General features: G+C 40.6%; 1 pseudogene; it reads left to right on the top strand.

Annotated features, from left to right (window-relative positions):
- The first annotated feature begins 2,663 nt into the window (after positions 1-2,663).
- LOC101559787 lies at positions 2,664-2,962 on the top strand (annotated as a pseudogene).
- Positions 2,963-27,667: the final 24,705 nt, after the last annotated feature.

Raw genomic sequence — 27,667 nt, 5'->3', positions numbered from 1 at the left:
AAGAAGAGGGAAAGAAATAATAAAGGCTATCACGGAAATATATGAAATAGAGTAGAAAACAGTGCAAAAAGTAATCAACAAAGTCAAGCTAGTTCTCTGACAAGATTAACAAAGCTGATAAACTTACAAACTAAGCAAGAAAAAATAGAAATAACTCAAATTACTGAATCAGAAATGAAAAGACAGACATCAGTGTAGATCTTACAGAAATAAAAGGATTATAAAAGAATACTATGGACTATTTTGTGTCAACAGTGAGGTAAGAGACAAATTAAACAGATTCCTGGAAAGACACAAACTACTGAGATTGACTAAATAAGATATAGATAATGTGGATGGACTTATAAGAAGTAAAAAGACTGAATTAATAATTTTCAAAAAGTAACTGCAAAGAAAAATGCAAGCAAAGATAGAGTCACTGTTGTGGTCTACCAACCAACAAAAGAAGAATCTCAATTCTTTATAATCACATCCAAAAAAGTAAAAGAGGAACAAATACTCCCCAACTTATTCTTATTCTATGAGGTCAAATTACCCAATATCAAAGCCAAACAGAAACATCCTTGAGAGGCTGAGGCAGGAGGATTGCTGTGAGTTTGAGACTAGCCTGGGCTATAAAGTGAGCTCAAGCCCAGCCTGAACTGCATAGTGAAACCATGTCTCAAAGAAAGAAAGAAAGAAAGAAAGAAAGAAAGATCTCAAGTCAAAGAAAAAAGGCCAGTATCTCTAGACTCTGCCCAAGCCCAGGCCTAGCGAGTGTGTGGGAGAGCTTCTGTGCTCCCCTGAGTCCGCTGGACCCCTCTGAACCGAGATCAGGCCCACTTATCAGTGAGTCCTTCTGTCCTGCTCTCTGGACCCCTCCAGACCCAGCCCAAGCCTGGCATACAGGCCTGGGGTGAAACTCTGCAGCTGAACTCCCTGCAGAGAGCCTAGGGGCCAGAACCACCCTGCTAATCCAGGAGCAGAACATCTTGACAGAGGGGCACAACAGGTTCACTTCCAAGGGCTGCAGCAGGAAGAAGCTGAGCACAGCAGCCAGACCTAAGCTGGGTGAATTCAAACTTCGTAGATCTGCATCTGAATTTCAGTAGGTGCTAAGGTTATTCCTATGCCAAAGCTCTACACCAAAGGTCAGAGGACAGTGCTATACAAAATGACAAAAAGAAAGAGCAAAACGCAATCTCAGGCCCTGAGCCCACCCAGAACAAGTGAAGAAGAAACTAGCACAGAAGAAATTGGGAATCACACAGCTGAAATGTCTGAATTAATAGCATCTGAAGTACAGAAACAACTACAGAAAGGTATAGAGGAAGTCAGATCAGAAATAACCTCTGAAATAAAAAAATAAATCTCTGAATTCATAGCATCTGAAGTAAAGACTCAACAGAAGAAACAGAAGAAATCAGATCAGAATCTCTGAAGTAAAAAAAAAGAAAGGATAACTATAATGAAAGAAGTAATAACTACTTCTCAAGAAGACACTGATAAAAAATAGAGGAGATTAGAAAAATGATGGAATCCTTCAATGAGCAATATAGGAAAGAAATAGATCGCATGAAGCAGAGTCAAAGAGATATAGATGAACTTAAGATCTCAATCAGAAGCTTGCAAAACTGTTTGAGTGAATGTGAAGATAGAGTTTCAGATCTTGAAGCCGCTATTGCAGCTAGTGAAAAGGTAAGAAAAGATCTCTTAGAAACAACTAAGATGCAGGAAAAAAATAATTCATCACCCGCAAGATGATGCAAAGATGAACAACAATAGAATAATAGGCATCAAGTGGAAGACCCAATACTATTATGGACTACTAGACTCTTTTGGAATATTTTGCTGAGTTAATACACGTATAATATTCAAATGATGGGACTAAACAAAAAAGGGGATACAGATGAATGTCCATTTTGTATCTGTGTATTCAAAATGGTCAAGATAGATATATAGGTACATTCTCTTAATGAATAGAGGAATTGGTTCTAATAATGTTTGTAAATAGGATATCATGTCTGCATCTTATACAGCAAATAACCACAAGGAAGAGAATATGCAATGTGTTAATTATTGAAACTGTCATACCAACTTGATTTGAAACTGTCTCATTGCTATTTGTCTCTCAATAAAATTATGGAAAAAATAATTAAAATTAAAATTTAAAAAAAATAATAGGCATCAGTGAGAAAGGAGCAGTCAATACAAATGATAGAAAAAGAATATGGGCAAGGGGCCGGGGAGATGGCAGTGGAATAAGCACTTTCCTGGCAAGCGCAAGGGCCTGAGTTCAATCCTTGGTTCTGCCGCCCCCCCCCCCAAAAAAAAAGAATATGGGGAGAAGTAATAGCAGAAAACTTCCTACATATGAGGAAACAATCTGACATTCAGATAACCAAAGCATACAGAACTCCAAATAACATCAACCTAATTAAAAACACACCGAGACATATAATATTCAAGATCCCAGAAATCCAGCACAAGAACAATATACTAAAAGCCGCTAGAGAAAAGAAACTGATCACATTTAAAGGAAACCCATCAGAATAATGGCAGACTTCTCTTCACAAACCATGAAGTCAAAAAAGCATGGAGCAGAGTACTTCAAGTCCTCTGTGAAAACAAATTCCAGGCCTGCCACAGTCTCCAGAGCCAGTTACGTCATTGCCCCTGTCACTATGGCCCATTACAAAGCCACCAACTTGAAGTGCGAGCAGTTCTGAAGGTACTTGGAGAAGTTGGGGGTGCTGGACACATTGACAAAGGTATTGGTAGCCTTATATGAAGAACCAGAGAAACCTACTAGTGCCTTGGATTTTTTAAAACATCACTAAGGAGCTGCTACCCCAGAAAATCCAGAAATTGAGCTGCTTCGAGTAGAATTGGAAGAAATGAAACTAGTATAGAAGAAAAAAAAAAACTGAAAGCAAAGCTTGCTCAGTATAAACCACTTCAGGAGGAGAAGTGTGCTGAATAGGATTCTTCTCAGTTGAAAAGACACTGAAAAATGTTTTTGTATGACTTCACTAGTTTATATAGTATATAATCCTTTCTGAACAGATGCTATAGAACTTTTAATATGTTAAATTCATCTCTCACATTTAAATGTTATAAATGCATATACTCAGAATCACCAATAAATACTCAATACAACTTTCTTTGGCTCTTAAGGCAGGAGAAATATGGGGCCAAAGTAAATCCTGAAGAAACCTAAACAGCCATCTAATTCATTACCTTAAAAGACGTTCTGTTAGTCTGGTTGTGAGTAATCCTACTGGTTAGATGTTACCCAAAGACGTTTAGTGTGGAGCTGCTCCTTGGTTTAGTTCAGGATATGAGCATAGGTACAATCATACTTTACAAGGAAGATTACAGTGTTTATAGTCCCTGTACTCACCTGGAGAAATCTGTGTGACACACAATGCTTTTGCATGGGTTCCCATGAATTTTCTGCTCTTATTTATATAATGCAGAACAAGTAACTCTTCTTTGCCACCATTTTGCCTTAGATAACTATGTGTGTGCCAGTTTGAACTCTTACACCACTTTTTTCTTCCATGCAATCATGCCTTGTCTGATAATGTTGCCTTGCTTTGCTGTGTACTTTAGTGGGGCCTAGTTGCTCATTAGCCTTTGTGTGTTGTTCATTTTGCTTAATAATGCAGCTATGCTGATTGGGATTTATGTATCGTTAAACAGGATCACACTGTTACCCTGCCTTACTTAGTTGCTTGGTTAGTTTGGACAGAGGTAATGTAATGTTCTGGGTTCATACACTATATAATTAATAGCGCTTTTTTCCTTCAAACTATTTTTCTAGCCTCGAATTCATTTTATCTTCATTATCCCAGTGAAGTAGGTGGGCATACATGAGGGGAGGCTGGGTGTTGAATTTTTAGGCCAAAGATTGATATCAATACAATTATTTAGAACTTTGGGCATGTTAACCACTCTGAGATTTACTTTCCTCATCTGTTAAATGAGAAAAACATCTGTGCTGCCTACTTCACGGGATTGCTATGAGGGTCAAATGAGAATATATGTGAAAGCTTTGTGGTAAAGCAAAAACACCCCAAAAAACAAAACAAACAAACAAACAAAAAAACAACACAACAACAACAAAAATTCCAGCCAAGGTCATTATACCCTGAAAAACTCTCTTTCATGTTTGATGGAGAAGTGAAATGCTTCCATGACAAAGAACAACTAAAGAATTTCATGACGACAAAGCCAACCCTACACAAATGACTAAAAGATGTTCTAGAGAGGGACTAAAATGATGTCAAATCCATTAATGTGAACAGAAGGAACCTACTAAGTAGGGCAAACAATTAAACACAGGAGAAAGAGGAGTAAACAACAGCAGGTAAATAACATGTGAATCATAAGTCAATACATCTCAATTATAACCATCAATGTAAATGGACTCAGTTCACCAATTAGAAGAAATAGAAAGGCACAGTGGATTAGGAAACAAAATCCAAAAATATGCTATATACAAGAAACACACTTAATTTATATAGAAATTCATAGGCTGAAGGTCAAAAGATGGAAAATAATACTATATGCCCCAGCACCTCAGAAAAAAGCAGGGGTAGCAATCCTGTTCTCAGACAGTCTCAACTTCCCACCAAGAATGATCAAATGAAATAAAGAAGGCCACTATATACTGCTTAGGGGAAAAATTCAAGAGGAAGAGGTAACACTCATAAATATGTATGCACTAAACACAGGAGCACTCAACTATATAAGACAGATCTTAATGGACATGAAAAATCTAACACCCAAGACCACAATCTAGACAGGAGACCTTAACACCCCCTTATCCCAAAAAGATAGGTCAAGCAGACAAAAAAAATAGCAAAGAAGTAGCAGAACTGAACCAGAACTTGGAACAAATGGACTTAGTGGACTTATACTGAGTGTTCCAACCAACCACACCTGAATATATATATTTTTTTTCAGTGGCACATGGGTCATTTTCTAAAATAGACCACATACTAGTCCATAGGTCATGCTTAAGTATATACAAGAAAACAGAAATTATCCCATACATATTGTCTGACTATATTGCAATGAAATGGAAAAAAAAACGACAAAAGAAACCAGAAAAAAACCCTAAATATATGGAAATAAAACAACACCCTACTCAGCAAACAATGGGGCACAGATGAAATTAAACAAGAAATTCAACAGTATCTACAATTCAATCAAAACACAGCACAAATTATCAGAATTTGTGGGATGGGATGAAAGCAGTTCTTAGAGGGAAATGCGTAGCTGGGAACTCACAAATTAGCAAAACAGAACGGGAAAAAATAGACATGCTAATGCTGCACCTTCAACAACTAGAAAAGGAAGAACAAACCAAACCCAAAGCCCAAAACGGGAAGAAACCATAAAGATTAAAACAGAAATTAATTCAATCGAGATGAAGAAAACAGTTCAAAGAATTAAGGAATCAAAAAGCTGGTTCTTTGAAAGATTAAATAAAATTGATAAGCCCCTAGCTAACCTCGTGAAAAAGAGGAAAGAAAAAATGCAAATACAAGCAATAAGGAATGAAAAGGGCAAAATAACTACAAACCCAGTGGAAATTCAGAAGATTATCAATAGCTACTTTGACAATCTCTACTAGAACAGAATTGAAGACATAGAAGAAATGGCCAGATTCCTAGAAAGGTACAAATTACCAAAACTAATTCAAGAAGGTATAACAACTCTCCATAACCCAATAACAGCCAATGAAATACAAAATGTAATAAAAAAAAAATCCATTGACAAAAGTCCAGGTCCTGATGGATTCACAGCTAAATTCTACAAGAAATTTGCAAAAGATAAAATCCCTATACTCCTCCAACACTTTAATGAACTTGAAAAGGAAGCAATCCTCCCAAATCATTCCTGGAGGCAAGTATTATACTGATACCAAAACCAGGGAAAGATGCAACTAAAAAAGAGAACTACAAGCCAATCTCCCTCATGAACATAGATGCAAAAATCTTCAATAAAATACTAGCAAATAAAATACAGCAAATCATCAAGAAGATTATACACCATGACCAAGTAGGATTCATCCCAGGGATGCAAAGATGGTTCAATATTCGAAAATCTATAAATGTAGTACACTATATTGATAGAGCCAGATCCAAAAACCACATGATCATCCAAATATATGCAGAAAAGGCTTTTGACAAATTCCAACACTCATTCATGTTCAAAGTCCTACAAAAGGGGCCAGGGAGATGGCTCCATGGAATAAGCGCTTCCCTGGCAAGCACAAGGGCCTGAGTTCAATCCTCCATTCTGCACCGCCCCGCCAAAAAAAAGTCCTACAAAAAATTGTAATAGATGGCCTCTACTTCAATCTGATAAAATCCATGTATGACAACCCAACAGCTAACATAATTTTAAATAGGAAAAACTGAAATCTTTTTCTCTTAGAACTGGTACAAGACAAGGACGTCCTCTATCACTCCTCCTATTCAATATAGTTCTGGAATCATTAGTTAGAGCCAATAGACAAGAGAGAGAGATAAAAAGAATAAGAATAGGTAAAGAAGTTAAACTATCCGTATTTGCACATGACATGATACTCTACTTAGATGATCTAAAAAACTCTACCAAGAGGCTCCTAGAGTTAATACACAAATTCTTTAGCATAGCAGGATACAAAGTCCATACCCAAAAGTCAATAGCATTCCTCTACACAAATAACAAACACACTGAGAGGGAAATTAGAGAAACAATACCTTTTACAATAGCACCCAGGAAAATGAAATACCTTGGAATTAATCTAGCTAAAGAAGTCAAAGATCTATTCAATCAAAATTACAGTACTCTGAAAGAAAGAGACGGTAGAGAATTTCAGAAAATGGAAAGATATATTCCATGCTCCTGGATAGGAAGAACCAACATTGTGAAGATGGCCATACTCCTAAAATTGTCGTACAGATTTAATACAATCGCCATCAAACTACCACCAATATACCTCCCAGACCTAGAGAAATAGTTCCTAAATTTATTTGGAACCAGAAAAGACCTAGAATAGCAAAGACAATCTTGGGCAACAAATATAAGGCAGGAGGCATTACAATTCCTGACTTGAAATTATACTACAAAGCTACTGTGATAAAATCAGCATGGTATTGGCAACAAAATAGACTTGGGAATCAGTGGGATAGATTAGAAGATGCAGAATCCTCTACATTTTCAACCACCTTATCTTCAACAAAGGGGCCAAATATACTCTGGAAGAAAGATAGCCTCTTTAAAAAATTGTTGCTGGAAATACTGGCTCTCTACATGCCAAAAACTAAAATTTGACTGAGGTCTATCACCATGCACTAAGCTAAAGTCAAAATGGATTAAAGATTTAAACATTAAAGCAGAGAAACTAAATCTCCTGGAAGAGAAAGTAGGAGGAACTCTTGAAGACATACGGGGTAGGCAAAGAGTTCATGAACAAAAATCAAATTGCACGGGAAACAGTTGAAAGAATTAACAACTGGGACCTTTTCTTATTGCAGTTTTTGCTCGTGAAAAGAAATTACCAACAAAGTGAAAACACACCCACAAATTTGGAAAAAATCTTAACTAATAAGCCCTCAGACAAAGGTCTGCTCTCTATAATTTATAAAGAACTAAAAAAAAATTAGGGCCCCTAAATTTAAAGACCCAATCCAAAAATGGGCATCTGAGATGAACACACCCTTCTCAGAAGACAAAATTATAGAAGTGAATAAATTTATGAAAAAATGCTCCACATCACTAGCCATTCGTGAAATGCAAATTAAAACCACATTGAGATATCATCTCACCCCAGAAAGAATGGCAATCATAAAGAAATCACCCAACAACAAATGTTGGAGAGGCTGTGGGCAAAAAGGAACCCTTCACTTCTGGTGGGAATGTAGACTGGTGCAACTGTTATGGAAATCAGTATGGAGACTCCTTAGAAAACTTGGACTGTAAATCCCAATTCAACCAGCTATTCCTCTAATGGGAATTTTCCCAGAGGATCTGAAAACATCATATCATAGTGATATATGTGTGCCTATGTTTATAGCAGCACAATTTGTGATAGCCAAATCTTGGAAACAACCACGATGCCCATCACCTGAGGAATGGATCAAAAAGATGTGGTATTTTTATACAGTGGAGTATTACTCAGCTATAAAGAATGATAAACTTGAAGCCTTAATACTTAAGCAGATGCCGCTTGAAGATATACCCATAAGTGAAATGAACCAGACCCACATGTGTAAATATCATATAGTCTCCCTAGTGTAAGAACTCAAAGGAAGAAATACAAATAAAAAGGTATGACACAATTAAAAGGAAAGTGAGAACTTAAGGATTAAACAATGAAGAGAGGGCAGGAGAAAAGCTTGGAATCATGACAGGTGCAAAGCCATACATTTATATGCACAAGATGGTTAAGGCAATGATCCTGAGAATCTTCAGTAGATTTTTGAAACTAGAAGTTAAGAGGTAGGATTCTCACCCTGACTAACTATATATGCTGATACCTGCACTGAAAATAGCAATGTGTAATACTAGGGTCATGCTTGGAGTTCCTGTCATTCTGCTCTTCTAAATACATACTGCTTATCAAGTCATACCAATTACTGGTATACTGTCTGTCAAGTAAATGTTTGTTTAAAAAAGGGGGGTAATAAATGACTACAAGAGGGGCTGAGGAGATGGCTCAGAGGGATAAGTATTTCCCTGGCAAGTGAAAGGGCCTGAGTTCAATGCCCGGTTCTGCCAAAAAATAAAAAATAAATAAATGACTACAAGAGACAAGAAAAAATATACCATAGAACTGTCATGCTACAATGCTGTAAATGGTTAGATTTCTAAATTTCTGTGTAAAAATATGTAATTTTTATGCCTACTTTTTAAAAATATTTTTTAATTTTTCTTGTTTCTTTTTCTTTTCTTCACATTCTGTAAGGATTTAAAGTTTAACATATCAATACTTGATTGAAAATACCTGTTCCATGTTATGTCTAAGATGTTTGATATTCAGACAGATAGTGAGGTTAAGCTCAACTGCCCAAGTTATAGGGTAATAATATCACTAAACTTCTCTTCTGGAGGGCTAACAACTTAAGTTTGCAGAGCAAAAATTAGAGAAAAAGAAGGGCTGCAAGGACAGCCAACATTTTGGCCCGAGCCTTTCAAGGTCAGTGAGGACTCAGGACATAAGAGAACCTGTACTGTAACATCCTGTAACTCATTGTGTCCCAAATTTTCTGATCAAGGAGATTATGGGGTCACAGAGGAAAATGATTGATGATGTAGAGTGTGCCTCAGGTGAGTCGCATGGAGAGAAAACATTCTCTCAGGCTTTCACAGAGAGCAAATTGGTCAAGCAATGGCCCTGACTCATCCATATGGCTGACACTCACAAGGGATCTACAAAGTGTGGTACAGGGTTTCAGGATAAATCCTGAGGGCATTTGACTGACCTTGGCAGATACAAAAACTACAATTCTTGTTATATAGGTCTTGCTTTATCTTAGTCTTATAAAAACGAGGTATAAAAAGTAAAGCCATATTAATATGCTGAGCTGTAAAAGGCTCAAGTCAACAACTTCTGACATTGCCAGTCCTATAGATAACCCACTACTGTTATGGACTACTGGACTATATTGGATATTTTGCTGCATCCACGCCTCTGCTATATTTAAATGGCCATGAAATATCCATCTCTGACAAAACTAAAAAAAAAGGTGATACAAATGAAGGACCATTTTGTCTCTGTATGTACAAAATAGGATAAATATACAACTACTCTGTCTTAATTCAATGAGAAGAAAGATTAGTACTAATAATGTTTACACAGGATATAATGTCTGCATCTTGTCTTATGAATAACTACTATGAAGACAACAGTGTGCAATGTATTAATTATTGAAACTGTTCTACCAATTGGTATTGAAACTCTCTCAGTGCTCTTTGTTTCTCAATAAAATTATTTTAAAAAGAGCAATATCTCATATAAATGTAGTTGGAAAATTACCAACAACAAGTAACAACTAGATTTAGAATGGCCCACCCAATAACCACAGAATTTATATTCTTCTCAGTAGCATATGGAACATTCCCTAGGATAGACCAGACCATAAGAAAATGTAGTGAGCCAAGTGGAGCATTACAGAAATGATTTATGTACCATAACTGAGTGTAACTTTTCACAGGAAAGCAAAGATTGTTTAACATCTGAAAAGTAATTGGTATGCCACATAATACAACAAAAGATAAAAAGTGTGTGGTCATCTCAACAGACACAGAAGAGGCATTTGACATAATACAGCATTCTTTAATCATAAGGACATTCCATAGACAAAGGATAGAAAGGAATTTCCTCAACTAGATAAAAGTAATCTAATGAATATCCACAACTATCACCATAATGATAAAAGATGGAGCACTGTCCCTATAGAATCATAAACAAGACAAAGATGTTTGTTCTTGCCATTTCTATTTAACATAGTTCTAGAGGTTCTAGTTTGAACAATGAGGCAAGAAAAATTATAAAGTAATTCACATGAAAAAAAAAAGTAAAACTATTCATATGACAAAATCTTGTATATTGGGCCAGGGAGATAGCTCAGTGAAATAAGTGCCTGCCTGGAAAGCACAAGGTTCTGAGTTCAATCCCTGGTACCAAAGGGGAAAAAAAAAGATCTAATAAAAAGTCCAGCAGTGTTTCAGGACACAAGGTCAGTACACCAAAAAACAAACTGTACTTCTACATACTTGCCTAAAATAATTAAAAATGAAATGAAGGAAGGAATTACATTTATTAAAACATTAAAAAGGATAAAACACTTCAGACTAAAGTTACTCTGTTACGAAGTTTCCCTGTTGCTGAAGCAAACTACTTGACCCCACAACTTAAAGCAAGGGAGCTTCACTGTACTTCATGGTTTTCAGAAAGTAAAGACACTAAAACTTGTTTATAATTATTGGGGAGCCAAGGGTCCCTAAGTCCAGCCATGAAGATGGCTTTCTAGGACAAGGAGGCTGACCCAGGGCCACACTGGGTTTTGTGCAGTGGAAGAGGAATGGTTTGAGGAGGAATGACTGAAAATTGTGGGAAGTAGGTGAGTACTGTGAGCTGAGTTAGGTGGGTGGCCTACATTTATCTCTGCCATATGCAGAGAGGATATGCAGAGAAAGTAATCTGCATTATGCTACTGAGATAGTATCTAATGTTTTGGAGGTCTGGTGCTTCAGCTCTGATGTAATTTTTCAAGCCCCAGGAAGTCATAGCCTCTATCTTGAGGCTTGATCCCAGCTGGCAGCACAGAGCATTGGCTTTTTGTCCTGTCTCAACCCAGGTCACATTAAAGAGCACCAAATGTGGGTTACCAGAGAAACATGCATTTGCATGCCACCTCTAAAGACTATCACCAGCACCTCAGCTAGACCAATATACATAGTCTCAACCCAGCTCACATTAAAGAGCACCAAGTGTGGGTTACCAGACAAACATGCATGCCACTTTTAAAGACTATCACCAGCACCTCAGCTAGACCAATATACATGGCTTACGGCTAATTGAAAGGATAAAGAGAAGTCCTAGACAGCTCTGTACATATTAATACAGGAAAATAGGGTCAGGCTCAGTCAAAATGGAGACAATCACTCCTCTTTCAAGGACAGCTGCTCAGGTGGTCCTCCACACCCAGTGATCTGCTGCCAACATGCCCCACCTCTGAACAGCAAGTTCAGTTACTAAGCTCATCAATGGATGAATCCACTGATAAGTATGATGGCCACCATCCATACAAATGCGACCTTGGAGGGTACATTTTAGATCCAAAACAAATGTACATGCCTTCACCTCATCCTCTCTATGCAGCTGCCAGACTACTCCATAGGCCACACTTAATGGGACTTGGTGGAAAGCACTGCTGTAGAGTCCCAGCATAGATAGAACTGGACCTTCTTTTTTTTTTTTTTTTTCAGAACCAGGGATTGAACTCAGGCCCTTGTGCTTAACAGGGAAGCCCCTATTCTACTGAGCCATCTACCCAGCCTGGGCCTTCTTTTGTCATGGTGAGATTATCGAAGATTTCTTTTTGCGAACTTTATCCCTTACTTACTTTCAGGCATCCACATGAATGCTGTGGATTTTGTACTGCATTTTCCAGCTGAAAGTCCTTCCTGAAAATTCAGTCTACAATGTGCTCCTACAGCCATACACACAACTATGAGAACCACATAATGCCTGACAATGAAGTCCTTTCTTTTTGAAGCAGTTAGAGGGATTTCCATTGCCTAAAGTCAAATATTAATTGCCCCGGCATTAATTTTGTAATCAAGATATAGTTATAATTTTAATTTAGCTCAAAATTTTGAAGATGAGGGACCAGGCTTAGAAAAGGACTGTGAAGAGACTTGTAACCCAGTCTCATCCTTTTCCAGGAAGGGCTTCAGAGCTTCATATACTTGGCCTGCTGTGATATAGTCATTAATGCCCTGCTGATCTGGGGAGGCATGGCAATCATGCCCCTAAGGGAGATTTTCTTCCCCATCCGACCTGTATATCATCTCATCAGCTTGAGGGACTTCTCTCTTTTGTTCCCATACCACTCTGAGCCTCACTGTTATAGCCCTAAAGTTGTTGGATTATGGTCAGTGTCTGTATATTTCTTTTTCGAAACCTGGCCTTACTCTTCTTTATTTCCTTCAATGTATCTGGCATACTGCCAGGAACAAAGAGTTGCTAAGGAAAACCTGCATTGACCAATGAAATCATTTATCAAGTAGTTCTAATGCATCAAGTGCCAACCTTTTCCATTCACCCATTTATTTCATCCTCACATCAGCCCTGTGGGCATAAATGCTATTATTATTTCCATTTTTTGATGAGGAAACTGGCCCTAGAGAAATTAAGTAGCTTACTCAAGATCACACAGGTATAGGAAAGATAGCACTAGAAAGTAAACGCAAGCCTCACTTTTATTTATTATTTTTTTAAAAAATTATTTATTTATTTATTTGTTTATTTATTTATTTATTTTTGTGGAACCAAGGATTGAACTCAGGCCCTTGCACTTGCCAGGGAAGAGCTTATTCTACTGAGCCATCTCCCCGGCCCCAAGATTTTTTTTTTCATAACCAGGGATGGAACTCAGGCCCTTGTGCTTGCCAGGTAAGCACTTATTCTACTGAGCCATCCCCCAGGCCCCAAGCCTCACTTTTAGAAGCTTGTACATTACAAGAAAACTGTAAGATTAGCAGATAAATAGAGTGACAATGAATGAAGTGTCAATTCTTTGCATACTAGAGTGGTAGGTGGAAGTGGACCAGGTAGCATGTTATAGCTCCAACTGTCACCTCAGATAGTTTTTCTGTCCCTGAACTGCAAAAGTCTAGGAAGTAGGAAGGCAGTGCTCATCAGCAAGTTTGGAAATCCTTTCCAACTTTTCCCTTTTTCTCCTTCCCTGTAGTCCACCATTTATCAAATGAGGTCATTACATCTTTCTTACTCACCCTGTCCTTTCCATTGTTATGGACTCTTCCCTAATCCATATATCACCATACCATACCATCCCTAGACCACAGCAAAATCCTGTTAGGTGAGTGACCTTTCTTTCAGCCACCCCTCAAGTGATCATCTTAACACCCTATTTGACATGCTTCCCCTTCCACTCCCTGTCTTCTCCCATCCAAGTACTAATCAGGCCTGACCCTGTTTAACTTCCCACATCAGATGAGATCAGGCATGTTCAAGGTGGTATGGCCATAGACAACTACCTGTCTTCTTAGCAGGGCATCGAAAGCTCTACCAATCTGGCCTCAGCCCTCAGTCTTTATCCTCATCTCTTACTCCTCTCTATCTACTTGCACTCAAATGCTGGTTAGTTCTCCCAGATACACCCTGTGGCTTTCTGAGCCATGCTTACACTGTCCTCACTGAAAGTCAGGAATCTCCTCTCTTTCAATATTCTCCCAATCTCTACAGCCTTGCTTGATTTCATCATTGGAATCAAGGTCTCCCTCCCCTCTTCCTCTTGCATTTAGTTTATGCCTTGGATTCTAACTACTTTTGGAGTTATCACTCCCTTTACTATCCTTACTAAACTGTAAGTCCTAGAGGTAAAAAGCAGGCCTTGTTTATTTTCATATTTCTGCTGGCTACCACCAAAATGAAATGTGTGTGTGTGTGTGTGTGTGTGTGTGTGTGTGTGTGCATGCTCCCATGTGCACAGGCATGCACATGTAGTGCACTGCATGGTGCAGTGAATGCTTCTGAAATTTCTTTTTTTTTATATATTGAGGACAGGGTCTGTAGGGTCTCACTGTGTAGATTGGATTCATAGTGATCCACCTGTTTACAGCTTCCCAAGTGCTGGGATTACAGGTGCATGACCACACCCAGTCTCAGTTGCCATCGTAGTGTGCCCCCGGGGACAGGGATGGCACCACAGGCTGGGGATTGAACCCTGGCTGCTACACTCTGCGTAAACAGGCGCTTTAGTCCACTGAGCTTTCTGGCCAGCCCCGCTTCTGAAATTTCTTGAATAGATTTACATTTCTTTGGTAAACAAGTGAAGAGAGGGGTGGCACCCCTCCATGACTCAGCCTATCACAACCCTTGATAACTCTCTTTTACAGACTGATGGGGCAGTGTCATTGTTTTGGGTCTCTAGCAACTCCATCTGGCAGACAGAGACCCAAGTCATCACCAAAGAAGTGAAAGCACCCTGGGAAATATCCAAGAGCCACACCCAATCTGACCATGACAGGAGCTGAGTCATTCCTATCTCCTGGGGAAGAAGACTACACTAGGAGACACCCACAGATGGCTTTCACATCCCACTCTAATTCTGTTTTGGTTTGTGTCTAGTTGTCCCCCCAAAGCCTCATGCAGTCATGGGGCAGCTCCGAGAGGTTGTGATTAATTCATGATCCAATGCTGGTATTATGGGTGTGATTGCTATAGTCACCCAACCATGAGCTGTTGCTTTCTGCCCTGTGCTGCTCTGCCTTGGAGCCAGCTGAGTATGGACTGAAACCTCCATAAACTATGAACTAAATAAACCTTTCCTTCCTTCATTTTGGGTGTTGTACATTTTGTTCCAGCAATGAGAAAAAGGTAACCAAGGCAGACTCTTACATCATTTTAATGCTTCTGTACTCTGAAAGGCAAGGATTTCATCTTACACATGGGCAACTTGAAGTTCAGAGAGAGACCAGGAACTTCCTAGACTCAGTGAGGCCACGCATGGAATCCCAAGGCCCACGGACACATGCAATCCCTGGAGCACTTTGGGCACATTTGTGGCAGTACTGTATTTATCCTCATTGCTGCCATGCCAATAAATTTGGGAATCTGAGATAGCAGGTATAATGTCCTGTGGTCGGTTAGACTTGGGAGTCATACCCAGAAATAAACATCAGTCTCAGCTACTGAGCAGTAGGATGAGGCACAGCACATGAACCCCAGGAAGCAGTTATCAAGCTTGTGTGGCTCAAAGGTGGAGGTGGAGTGGAAGATGGGAAAAGGTCTGTACTGAGATGAAATTCCAGAACTGCTCCTGTCCCCAGGGTTCCTATTTAGGTTACTTGTTAGTCCCTATAGCTTTCTTTTCCAGGTCTAATGGGAAACATCACCTATCCGGGTGCTGTCAGTCCTCCCTACTTACATTCCCTGCAAGGGCTGCTTCCTGCTTCCCATGGGGTAGGTTTCCCTGTCACTTTCCCAGCAGAGTTTTCTCTCACTTCATTAGCTCAGGAGTGCACTTAGTGGTTTGTTGGTTCTCTTTCCTCCTTAATCTTTTTCCTTTTTTATGTGCTGGTGATTGAACCTCAAGCCTCACACATGCTAAGGAAGTAGTCAACCACAAAGCCCAACACTATGTCCCCCTTAAATTTAATCTAGTGTTATTTTGAGACAGGGTCATTTTATATTGCCCAACGTGGTGTCAAAGTCATTAGCATTATATTTCAATCTCTCAAATGGCTGAGACCACAAACATATGTCATCACACCGAACAATAACCACCTAATATTTTACATTCTTATTTACTTTTTTCATTGTCTCCCTCCAATAGGGTGTGAGCTCCATGAAAGAAGGGATTTGTATACATTTTCATCTTGCATATATACTGCTGTGTTCCTCAGTGTCCAAAACAGCATCTGGCACATGCCAGGTGCTCAATCAGTGCTGTGGAGTAGATGAAGTCTCACAGCCCAGATGTCCTTCTGCCAGCCATCTGGCTTGCAGAGTGCCACCTTGTGTTTCAGCATGCTGCTAGCCCAACGTAATGCATAGTGTTCAATGGATGAATGTAAAATGTGGCTGCAGAGCCACGAGGTTCACATGAAGCATGAATGCTGGTATCATTTTCTAAAGATTTTCATGCCGTGGTTAGCTCGTTTCATTCATCCTTACAGGCTTGGAAGGCTTTCTATCTTTTAGTTCATGTTTCCAGCAGAAACTTAAGCTTCCACCTAGGACCAGGTTCTGTTGCCTTGAACTCTTCACATCTCCTCCTACCACCTCTTTCTTGGCTATTCAACCTGATCAATGTTGACCTATTGTACACAAGATTCCATGCTGTTCCCAGAGTGTTCATTCAACATACAGTGATTAAGCATCTGCAAGACATTATTACGATAGTTAATTGATTGTGTCAACTTGAGTAAGTAACACTCAACTAAATTACAGCTGCATAGTTCTTGGTGTGGCTGAAGGGATTTAATGAAGACAGAAGATCCACCCTGGGTGTGAGTGACAGCAACCAATAGATTTGTAGCCTGAGTGAAATAAAAAGGAAAAAAAGAAGGAAAGCTCATTTCTCTTTCTTTGGAGGAGCTCTAGTCTTCACCTTTAGCTTAGATGTCATCTTAGAGCTTATAAGCACAGACTTTTCAGACTTTCAACACACTCCTCAGTCTTCCATTGCAGACGCTTAGGATTCCTGATAAGGATTCACATAGGACACTACAGTGAGCTCCAGACCTTAGACTGATTCCTTTGCATCTCTAGCACACAGAGTCCTTTTGTACTTTTCCATACCTGACACTGGAGGGGGCATTTTAAGCCAATCTTATAAATCGTTATATGTTTGTATATCTTACATTAAATCTGTTTCTCTACTAAACACTGACTGACAGAGATTTTGGTACCAAAAGTATGTGTACTTTACCTTCTTTCCTGAAGATTCTGGACCATTTCTCATCTTAACTGGGTTGAATTATTGTAGTTTCCTATTGACTTTAATAACTGGGCATGGTAACACTAGGAGGCACCTTACATATATTCTTCCTTTCCTCCATTGTAGAATAACCATCTAATTTTCCCCTTAATAGTCTGGATCAATCATCCTGCCAACCCTGTGACTCTCTTTTTAGCTTGTTTCCTCAGAGGCATGAGAAGACCAAAATGACCAGGGGGGCACTTAACTTCTAGTTCAATGATATAGTTGTGCTTCCTGATACAAGCCTTCCCCATTGTAATGGTTAATTCATTCTGTCAACATGAGGGATTTAAAAGGTTAACTACATTGACTCAGCAATTCTATGCCCTAGGATGTAGAAGACCTGCCCTAGGGTGGCTGTCTGCCTTCTAGGGTATAGAGAACCCACTCTGACATGGATGGAATAAAAGAAAAATGAAGAAGGATGGGCAGGCTTCTGCTCTTCAGAGGAGCTCCAGTCTTCACCTTCAGCTTGGATGTCATCTGGCTTCTGTCACAGACTCTTTGGTTTCTGCTTCAGATCCTTCAGCCTTTTGGAATAGACTCTTCAGCTTTCCGGTGTAGACTCTTTTGTCTTCTATTGCAGACCTATCGAATATGGACTTGGATGAGACATTGCAGTAAGCTCTAGACCTTGCCCTGAAACTTTCAGCCTCCAGAGAGAAGATGTGTGCCGCACACTTCTTCATCCAACTCTGTAGCTTACCTTCACAAACCAATCCTGTAATTTCATATGTTTGTATATTTTGTGGTACATCTGTTTCTCTAGTAAAACACTGACTGATATACCCACTCTGGAACTAAGGCTTCCCAACCAGCAGAGCTGGCTTAGGTCATGGGAACAGGAAGCATACATTTTGTTAGTGGGTCACTGGGAGTAATGATCAGGGTTACCATTCCCTCTTTTACCCCTTGATTCTTGGACCCATGAATCCTGACTATAGTAGACACAGTGTTATATAGGGGGCACCTATTCAAAGCATATACAGCTTTTTGAAGAACCTTGGCTAGCCCTGAAAGCTATTGTCAACTAACTGGCACTATAACTGTGTCTTCAAAAGATCAACTATTCCACATTTCTATCAATCCAGATGCTTCTGGATGGTGAGGAACATGGTAGGGCCAGTGAATTCCATTAATATGAGCCTCATGTCTTTGCCCATAAAATGTGTTCCTTGGTCAGAGGCAATTCTGGATGGAATTCTATGAGGGTGGATAAGATATTCTGTGAGTCCATGGATGGTAATTTTGGCAGGGAGGGCAAATCCACATCCAGAATAAGTGCCTATGCCAATAAGGATAAAGTGCAGTTCCTCAGTGGAAGGTCAAAGGCTGATCACCCTGGAGAAAACAAAGAGGCTGTGAGAACCAGCAAATTACTGAGCCCCAACCCAGACTAGCCCCTTCTGGAGGAATTTATGGGCTAAGACTTAAAGGATGAAAAGGATATTTTAACAATGATGAAGTAAGGAGAGAAGATATTTCATGTAGAGGAAGCAGCATGTGCCAAAGTCTGGAAATGAACATCTTTAGACCTGCAATATCCCCCAAACTCTCATGCATTCAGAACTTCAGATGTTATTGGTTATGGGGATGCCATACTATTCAGTGGATGTATCCATTGATAGGTTCATAACTTTCGTAGCTGAATGTTATGTTGCGGGTTGTTGTGTAAAAGAGGTGGGCTACTGGGGGCATGACCTGAAAGAGTGTATTCTTGGCCTGTCCCTTCCCTTTCTGTCTCTCTGCTTTCTGGCTGCCATGAGGTGGGCATCTTTCCTTTGCAGGTCCTTCTATCATGCCATTTTTTGTCTTGGTACCAGTTGACCTTAGGTTACCTCTGAAATGATGAGTCAAAATAAACTTCCTTTACTTTAAATTGCATGTGTCATATATTTTGTCTCACCGATGGCAAAGTAACTAGAGCATAACAGGATGAGTTTGTGAGATAGGAGTGTTGTTAGATGGGAGGAAGGGGGAGAAGCTAGGAATCAGACCACACAGTGTATATAGATTCATAAGGATGCATTCGGATGCTATCAGAAGAGCAACAGGAAGCCAGCAAAGGGCACTTCAGTGGTGTGCAGCATGAATCAGTGGGGCAAAAAGAAGCTCAAAGAAACCAGTTAGAAGGCACTGAAGTATTCCAGGCTAGCAGTGAAAAATGATGGCCTGATGGAAGTAGTGTGGATATTGAGGGGGGCCCAACTCCAGAGGTCCAGGAGCTAAATCAATGCATGTGGGAGCTAATCAGTTGGAGGAGCTGGGTAAGGAAAAGAGAGAGGCTAAAAACTGAGGTGAGGTCATAATGGCTTTGAAGTGCTAGTGAGAAAACCAGTGAGAGACGTCCAGCAGGCAGGAGGATTACTGAGTGCTAATGTGTCCTTCAGCCAGCCAGTTCTGTGCACCTTTACGTCCTCCCTTCTTTTCATCATTTCTCCCCATTTTTTCTCATTCCTCTACCACCCCCATCATACTTATCAGATCTCCGCTCATACATCTCTTCCCTCTTTTGTCAGAGGCCATCAGTTTGTTTGCCCACATCCTTCCTATTCTCTGGTCCATCACAACTGAAAATCCTTAAGTAGTTCTGAGCACAATTGTGTTCAGATGTTCCTTGACTTAGAATAGGGTTGTGTCATAAGGGAATATATAATAAGGTGAAAATGCACTTAATACACATAATTTACCAAACATCACAGCTTAACCTGCCTATTGTGCTCAGGGTTTGCAAGTAAAACAATACAGGACACATAATTTATAGGATTATTTTATAATAGTCACCCAAGAGTCATATACAAAGAGAGTATAGGAAATCTATCCAACACTAAAGACCCAAAGAATCCAGTTGAGGGCCTGGATCCCACAGCAATGGCTTGCATGAGTCTAGCTGAAGACCTAGAGCCCATGACAATGCCCCTTGCAAGCCTGTTTCATGGATGTGCTGGGAAAGCCTGAAGGTCAGTGCTGGAGGCTAGAAAGTCTGTGCTAGCAGGATGAAGGATCTGCACTAGCAAGCTGAGGGATCTTCATTGGAGCCACAAAGCAATGCTCAATGTAAGGACCAGAGCTCCCTCAGAAAGTTCCAGTCATCTTCAGTGACAACTAGGTTTCAAGCTCCTCTGACAATGAGAACAACCAAGTTTGTATCAGGAAAGGCAACGTGACAAGCTTCTCCAGGACACTGAACAGTGCACCATCTTCTCCTGTGCAGCCAAGAAGCAATGCTCAAAGTAAGGACCAGAGCTTCTGCAAAGCAAACTGCAGCCATTCTCAGGGACAACAAGGTCCTGAGCTCCTCCACTGATGAGAACAGCTGAGCTCATATCAGGATAGCCAGCATGACAAGCTCCTCTAGGGGAACCAACAGCACCTCTTTCTCTTATCAAGTCCTTTTAATTTTGTTGGAAACAATCCTCAGGTGGGCCTCCCACACCCAGCACCATGCAGGTTCCATTCAGCTGGGCATTCCAAGTTGATCACCAGTTGTTAGTCTACCTCACTGTCCTACTGAGGCAGGAGATTAGGTCATGGCAAACCAGCTTTGCAAGTAGCCGTGACCTGTCAGTCATGAAGATTTAAGGCACAATCATGGGATGGCTTCTGAGCCCTGCATCTGATACTAAGCAGAGAATACAAGCAGGCTTTTGATAGGCCAACCTAGATCTGATGTCAGAATGTGGACATAAAAGATGGCCCTTTGCCTTGTGGTCCCTGCACTGTGGCTGCTTTGTGTGCAAAGCATACATTTTTTCACACTCACTCTGCAGAGTACTTCTTTTGAGAACAACTCTCCCTATTTTTACCTTTAACAAATGCAAAACACCTCACTAGTTCATTTCCTGTTCAATTGTTTGTTCAAGACAACAAGAGCATCAATGAGTTACCAAGGTCACATGAGAGTTAAATACTGAGAGGGAAGCAGAATATGGTCTTCCTGTTTCCCAGGTTGAGCTCAAGTATATACACTGGGTTCTTTGTAACACAAAAAAGGTGCTTGAGGTACTAGGCAAACAGAGAGGGTGGCCACTTGACCTGCAGACATACAGGAAGCTACATAAAGCTCTTCTCAACTCCTTCAGCAGAGAGTCACTGTGCAGCTGACTCCTGCTTTCTGGCTTCCCAATCAAGGCTGTGTGGGTTGACCTTTGTCCCCTTTACATTCTTACAGAAGCAAATATAGCCCAGCAAGTGGTAAATCCGTCAGGTTTCCACCTTTCCTAAAAAAGCCTTTGAGACCAGCCCAGGGGAGAAGACTGGAGATAGGCGCCTTCCACACTGGAGCTGAGATATGGCTCCATTATCAGGAAGAACAGAGATCTTCAGGGAAGGGCACACTTGTTTAAACAGTGGCTGCTGATAACTGGGAGCCAGGTAGAGAGCAATAAAGATTAATTACCCAGAAGGAACATTCCCTATAGTCCCTCCCTTGGAAGGGGAAGGTATCACAATGGGGTGGGGGAACTCTTGGGGCCTTCAGTCTGCTTGGCTCCCTTTCTTGGGCACAAAATCTGTGCTGGGTTGACCCACCAGACACAGAATCACCTGTAACTACCACAGGGATAGGAAACTTGGAGTCAAGGCTCTTCTCCACTAAGTAGCTGTGTGATCTCAGGCAAGCTACTTAGCCCCTCTGTTCCCCAGTTTCTAATTCTATTAAACAGAATTAGTTCCATCTCATAGTGTTGGGTGGGAAGCTTCAAGAAGACTGTGAACATGAAAGTGTTATATGAGCTATAAGTCACTGAGCAAATAAAGGACATTTTATTGTCAGGAACTCCTCCTATGTCTGAACAGCTGTCCTAGCTGTACTATGAACTTTTTGTGATAGTTTCTACCATGTCCTCTATTAGTCCTTATCCTTTGAGATGGGACATGGTGTCCTCCAAACACTGTAGCTGCCTTCTTGAATCTAATGGAGCCCCACCCTGTTTTTACTTAAAAGTAGAGGTTTAGGGGGGCATAGTCTGACATCAGAACTCTGCAGTTTTGGTCAAGGGCAGTGGCTACAGATGAGACCTTCGTGGCCCAACCCTTGAGCAGAAGGGTGGGGGAATTAAAACTTAGGTTCAGAATCTGCTTCTTCCTGTCCCTCAGCCGCCCTTCAGTCAATATAGCAGAAAAGAGTTCTGAAGTTCCCCCTAGAAAATCTGCATTTTTAATATACATGCCAGGTGATTCTACTGAGGAATTCCTTAGACCAGGTCGTGTATCTGCACAACCAGAAATAATAGCCTTCCCATGTTCTCTGTGATTTAACACAAGACCGTACTTTACCCTAAATGGTGGCAGTGCAGACATGGTGATTGGCAGGTGGAAGTGACACTTGGGATCTAGCCTCTTCACCTCACAGATGTGGCCTCATGTCGGGGACCACAGGGGTCACCAAATCACATCCTTTTGCTAATGTCTGAGCCAAGTGAACTCGGTTCACCTTCACTTTCTGCTACAATCCTGCCTGGAGGTGGGGCTGATCGGAGAAGCCAGGAGCGCTGGGGGTGTGAATGGTGGAAAGGCAAGGATCCAGCTTTCAAGAGTCTGAGAAGAATCTATACAGTGGCCCAGTACAGTGGCCTTGTGGAGGAAGACAGCAGGAGGGCCACTTTCAGAAAGACCTTGAAAGAAGGAAAGGAAGCAGAGTGGCAGAGAGAGGTGGCCTGTGGGATCTGAGCCCAGGCAGCATGCCCACTGAGGTCTCTTTCAAGGGATCATGGAGTGGGATACTTCACAAGGATAGAAGCTGACATAATTTTCATGCAGCTTGACAGCAGAAATTGGTGTCCTGTAGTCAGGGTGGTGGCACTCTCCTGTAAGCCCACTATGTGGGATGGAAGCTCAGGCAGGACGACCATGAATTTGTGGCTAGTCTAGGCTACATAGTGAAGTTGAGGACAGCCTGAACTGTGTAGCAAAACCATATCTAATAAAAACCCCACAAAAAGAGAAAGAAAATAAAGTGATGTTCCACACAGTGTCTGTGTCAGCAGATGCACATCCTGACACGGAGCTGGGAAGCTCAGGTTTATAGATGCACTTAGTGGGGAGAGGGAAGACGTGCCTGTAACTAGGGTGCAGCTCATCTTTGGAACAAGTTCTGGGACCTTCCAAAGAGCCAGGGGCAAGAATGCTGCCCAAAAGAACCACCACAAAGGTGGCACCAGAAAAGGAGCATCTTCCTCTTGCTTAAGTGTTTGTGTTGCTCTGTCTCTGCTTAATCCAATAAAGCTTGAGATTTTCCAGGTAAGGAGGAGACAGTAGTAATCAATTCAACACTGACGGACTGATTTATTATATACCCCAGACAATTCTAAGTCCCTTCCATACTGAACCATTTAATCCTTATAGCTGGACACACCTTGAAATCATAATGCTAAGTAAAATAAATCAGATACAGAAGAAATATCACATGGTTATGTTAATATGAGAGACCCAAAGTGTAAATAATTTAAGAAGTAGAAAGACGGATGATAGTCTTGTGGGTTTTTTTTTAATTATATACCATATCTAATGTCTTACCTACTTTTTTTATTCTCTTTAAAATAAAAGGGAAAAAAGATGGATGATAGGAAGCAATGAGATAGGCTTCTTGCAAGTGAGAAAGATCTAAAGAGGGAGGGAAAGGGGAAGTAAAAAGAATTAAGATGTCACTAGTGTGTGTACCAGCTCCCCTCTACAAATGCATTCATTAGACATCACAGACACGTACTAATCAAAACAAATGAATGTTTTGAGATTCTCTTAGCCATAGGAATTAGCTAATTTTATGACTCACATTTGGAAGTAAGGAACTCAGTGTAGAGAGGAGTGAAGTAACTTGCCCAAGATTCCAGTTTGAGGATAGCTCAGGTTATGCTGCAGCTATCAATTTTGTCCAAATCTCAGAGAGTTAATGTCTTTTTTACCAACAACTTGTATTCTGAGCAACATTATGGCCATTCTTTTAAGGTCATGATACACGGTATGTTGAATATTGTTATTCTCTAATCATTTTGTTATTAATTTTTTCAGTGTTTTATATATTTTCTCTATTAATACTTACTTGTCTTGTACTAAAATGAAAAAATAAAGATTTGATAAAGAAGAGTTTTCTGTCACTCACGTTGTGCATTCACCATGGATAAGCAGCTGAATTCTAGGACCCGAGACCTCTCATCTTATGACTATGGTGCCACCATCTTGAAATGAGCTTCTGTTTCACTGTGGAAGAGAAAGCTGGATCATCAAGAAACTTCAGTGAAAAGCATGGGTCCCTGTGGGACGTCTGTCACTTCTGCCATCATTTCTTTGATCATTACATGGACACATACACCCCCAAGGGAGCGGGGCATGCAATCTTCTATGCAGCCATCAGTGCTAAGGCTTTAGCTTTCACAGTCTCAGAGCCAGTAAAGTAGTCAACACTAGACTTCTGGCTTCCCAGGTCTACACTCTTCACCACTGTGCTCCACTGTACTCTGTATTTCCCCAGGAGAAGTGGCTGGACAGCCACTCCTATGAGACAGGCAACAGATGACATGGCTTAGGAAAGGTAGAAAATATGTGTGGCTGAGACCTTTCCCTGCCTATCAGTATCTCTCCTGTGACACTTACTGCTTAATCCATCAGCATGTGGAAAAAATCTAAGTCCAGTGTCCCCTTCCTATCCCTGATCTCACCAAGGTCAAACTACAAAAGCTTCTAGTGAACCCCATCTCATTGCAGCCCTGTGATTGGCTTAGGCTCTCAGGAATACGCCTCTATGCAGTTCTGAGTGCAAAGAAACAGAATAGAGGAGACAGAAAAGCCAAAGGGAAATCAGAAGTTCTTGGTTCTGGTGAACAGAGAACAACACCCGGTGGTCAGCTTTGTGTATAAAGCTCCCACAACAGCACTACCAAGGTGATGTCAGGAAACTGAGTAAGAGGTGATGGCCAGAAATATGGGAGGCTCCGTCCTGGACTACAGTGAGAGAGATGAAAGTGAAATGCTGCTGTTGTCTGAATATGGTTGGTCTCCATCAAAAGTAACATTGTAGCTTGGTCCTCAGTACAGTGGCTCCAGGATGTGGGGTCTGGTAGGAGGTGTCTGGGTCATGGCTGCAGTGTCCACATAAATTGACTAGCACCTTTTCTTTCTTTCTTTCTTTCTTTCTTTCTTTCTTTCTTTCTTTCTTTCTTTCTTTCTTTCTTTCTTTCTTTCTTTCTTCTTTTTTTGGTGGAACCAGGAATTGAACCCAGACCCTTGCGCTTGCTAGGGAAGCACTTGTTCTACTGAGCCATCTCCCCAGCCCCAATTAACACCTTTTCTAATGGGATTATATTAACTATTCTGGGAGCTGGGCCCCTTTTCTATCTTCCATACATACCAAGTTCCACTTGCATTTTCTTCTATGAATTAAAGGAGCATGAGGCCCTCATAAGAAGCCAAGTAGATGTCAATGCCATACTCCTGGATTTCCCAGCCTCTAGAGCTATGATCCAAAATAAACCTCTTTCCTTTATAAATTACCCAGTCTCGGACATTCTGGTATAGCAACAGAAAAATTAATAGCACAGAACTCTGCTAAGTGCTTCTTACTGCTCACAGCTTGTCTTTTATGCCTAGCTCCCTCCTGGACTGTGAGCTCATTGAAGAGAAAACTATTAGAGTCATCTCTATATCCTCTGTACCCAGCATGGACTGGCACAGAAAGGCACACAAAATCTATATGGGGTGGGGGCTAGAAGCAGAGTGTTAAGAACAAGGTGGAGTGGCCAGGCTGCTTTAGGTCCCTTTCACTGTAGGTTCTCATCTCATGCTGGGGTCAAGGTTAGGAAAGCTTGGCCGCATATGGTTTCTTCAGCAGTGTCTCACTCCTTTGCAAAGTCCCTGGCCTTTGGCTACCTGAAAGGGGATCTAAAAGGGACAAATCCTACTGGTGGGTCAGTTTCCTTGACCAGGCACACTCCTTGGGCATTCTTTGGGCATTCTAATTTATTTTCCTTTAGGTCCTAGCTTTGAACATATCTGGAACATTCTTCCTTTTTCTGTTGATTTAACTAAGTCCAACTCGTGCTAGAAGTCTCATTTGAGGGCCTTTTCCTTATAGAGGATTTCCCTGACACTCCTCTGTATAATTTGAATTAGGCTCCCATTGCTATGTTCTTTTAAAGCCTCTGTTATTTTTTTCAAACCATTTCTCACACTTCTTAATTAGGGATTATTCTGATGAGTTGTTTGCTTAATTGTCTGTCTCTCCCAGTAAACCATAATTTTGTGAGGTCAGAGAGAAATATCCCCATATCTAACACACAGTAAGCTTAACAAATGTTTATTTAAAAAATAGATACAATCTTGAGAGAGTAAGGAACTGTCTAACTCCAAAGGCTTTTCTCTTTCCATTAACACATTCTTCCTCTGGGGCTTAATACGGCACCAGGCACCAGAGGGAAGCTCAGTGATTTGCTTCTCTCCCACTACCTGCCCACCTACTCATCCTCTTTGTTCTTCCTTTCTCTTCTTCCTTTTTTTCTTCCTCATTTCTACATAAAGTAATCTCTGGAAAACTACTGGGTAGAATCTTTCAATCTAAACTTCCATATCCTCTTCACTTTTGGATCTGACACCAGTATGTGATGCTCCAAATCCTCCTTCAGTATTTCTAACAGTTGTTCTCACAACCTCCACATACCTCCAGTCACAGGGAGCTCACTACTCCCAAAGAAGGAAATGTCTGAGTTTTCTCCTACATAATTTTATTTTTATGATGGTATTTTTAATTTTTTCATTACTTAGAGAATACTTTATTAGTTTCTGTAATCAAACTCACATCACAACGACCTTATTACTCTTGTACAAATGGGAAAAAAATTAAGTTTAAAGTTTCTAGACCAATATGGTTGTTAATTTCTATACAATACCAAGTCAACACAGTAAACTGGTATAACTTTTCCCAAAGTTTGACAGCCAGTTAAAATTATCAGAAATTTCTATGTATGTATATACGTATATAAAGGACCAGTAATACCAGTGTGTTAGGCTTCAATAGCAGCAACTACTTTTCCAGCTTCTTCAGTCTTCTGAACAAAATTATATAGACACCCAGCACACTCCACTAAAAAGAAAAAAAGAAAAAAACCCAGTAAAGTTCCATCAGGCATTGTGGTACCTGGCACATTTTATTTATTTATTTATTTATTTATTTATTTAATATTTTAGGGAAGGGTCTACAGGGTGTTCAGGGTCTCACTACTAGATCGGACTCGTAGTGATCCGCCTGTTTATAGCCTCCCAAGTGCTAGGATTACAGGCCCGGGCCACCATGCCCAGTCTCAATTGCTGTCTCAGCGCGCCCTGGGGGCAGGGCCAGCATGGCAGGCCTGGGGATTGAACTCCGGCCACTGCGCCTGTTTGCAGGCACTTTAATCCGCTGATCTATTTGGCTGATCCTTGTCACATTCTTGTATCAGCCTCTCAATCATCATCTGGAAAGGAAA

This window comes from Octodon degus, unplaced genomic scaffold (assembly GCF_000260255.1).
Source record: "Octodon degus isolate 3935 unplaced genomic scaffold, OctDeg1.0 scaffold00201, whole genome shotgun sequence".
Classification (NCBI taxonomy): Eukaryota; Metazoa; Chordata; class Mammalia; order Rodentia; family Octodontidae; genus Octodon; species Octodon degus.
Note: the sequence above shows the minus strand (reverse complement) of the source record. Positions and strands in the feature narration are given on the sequence as shown.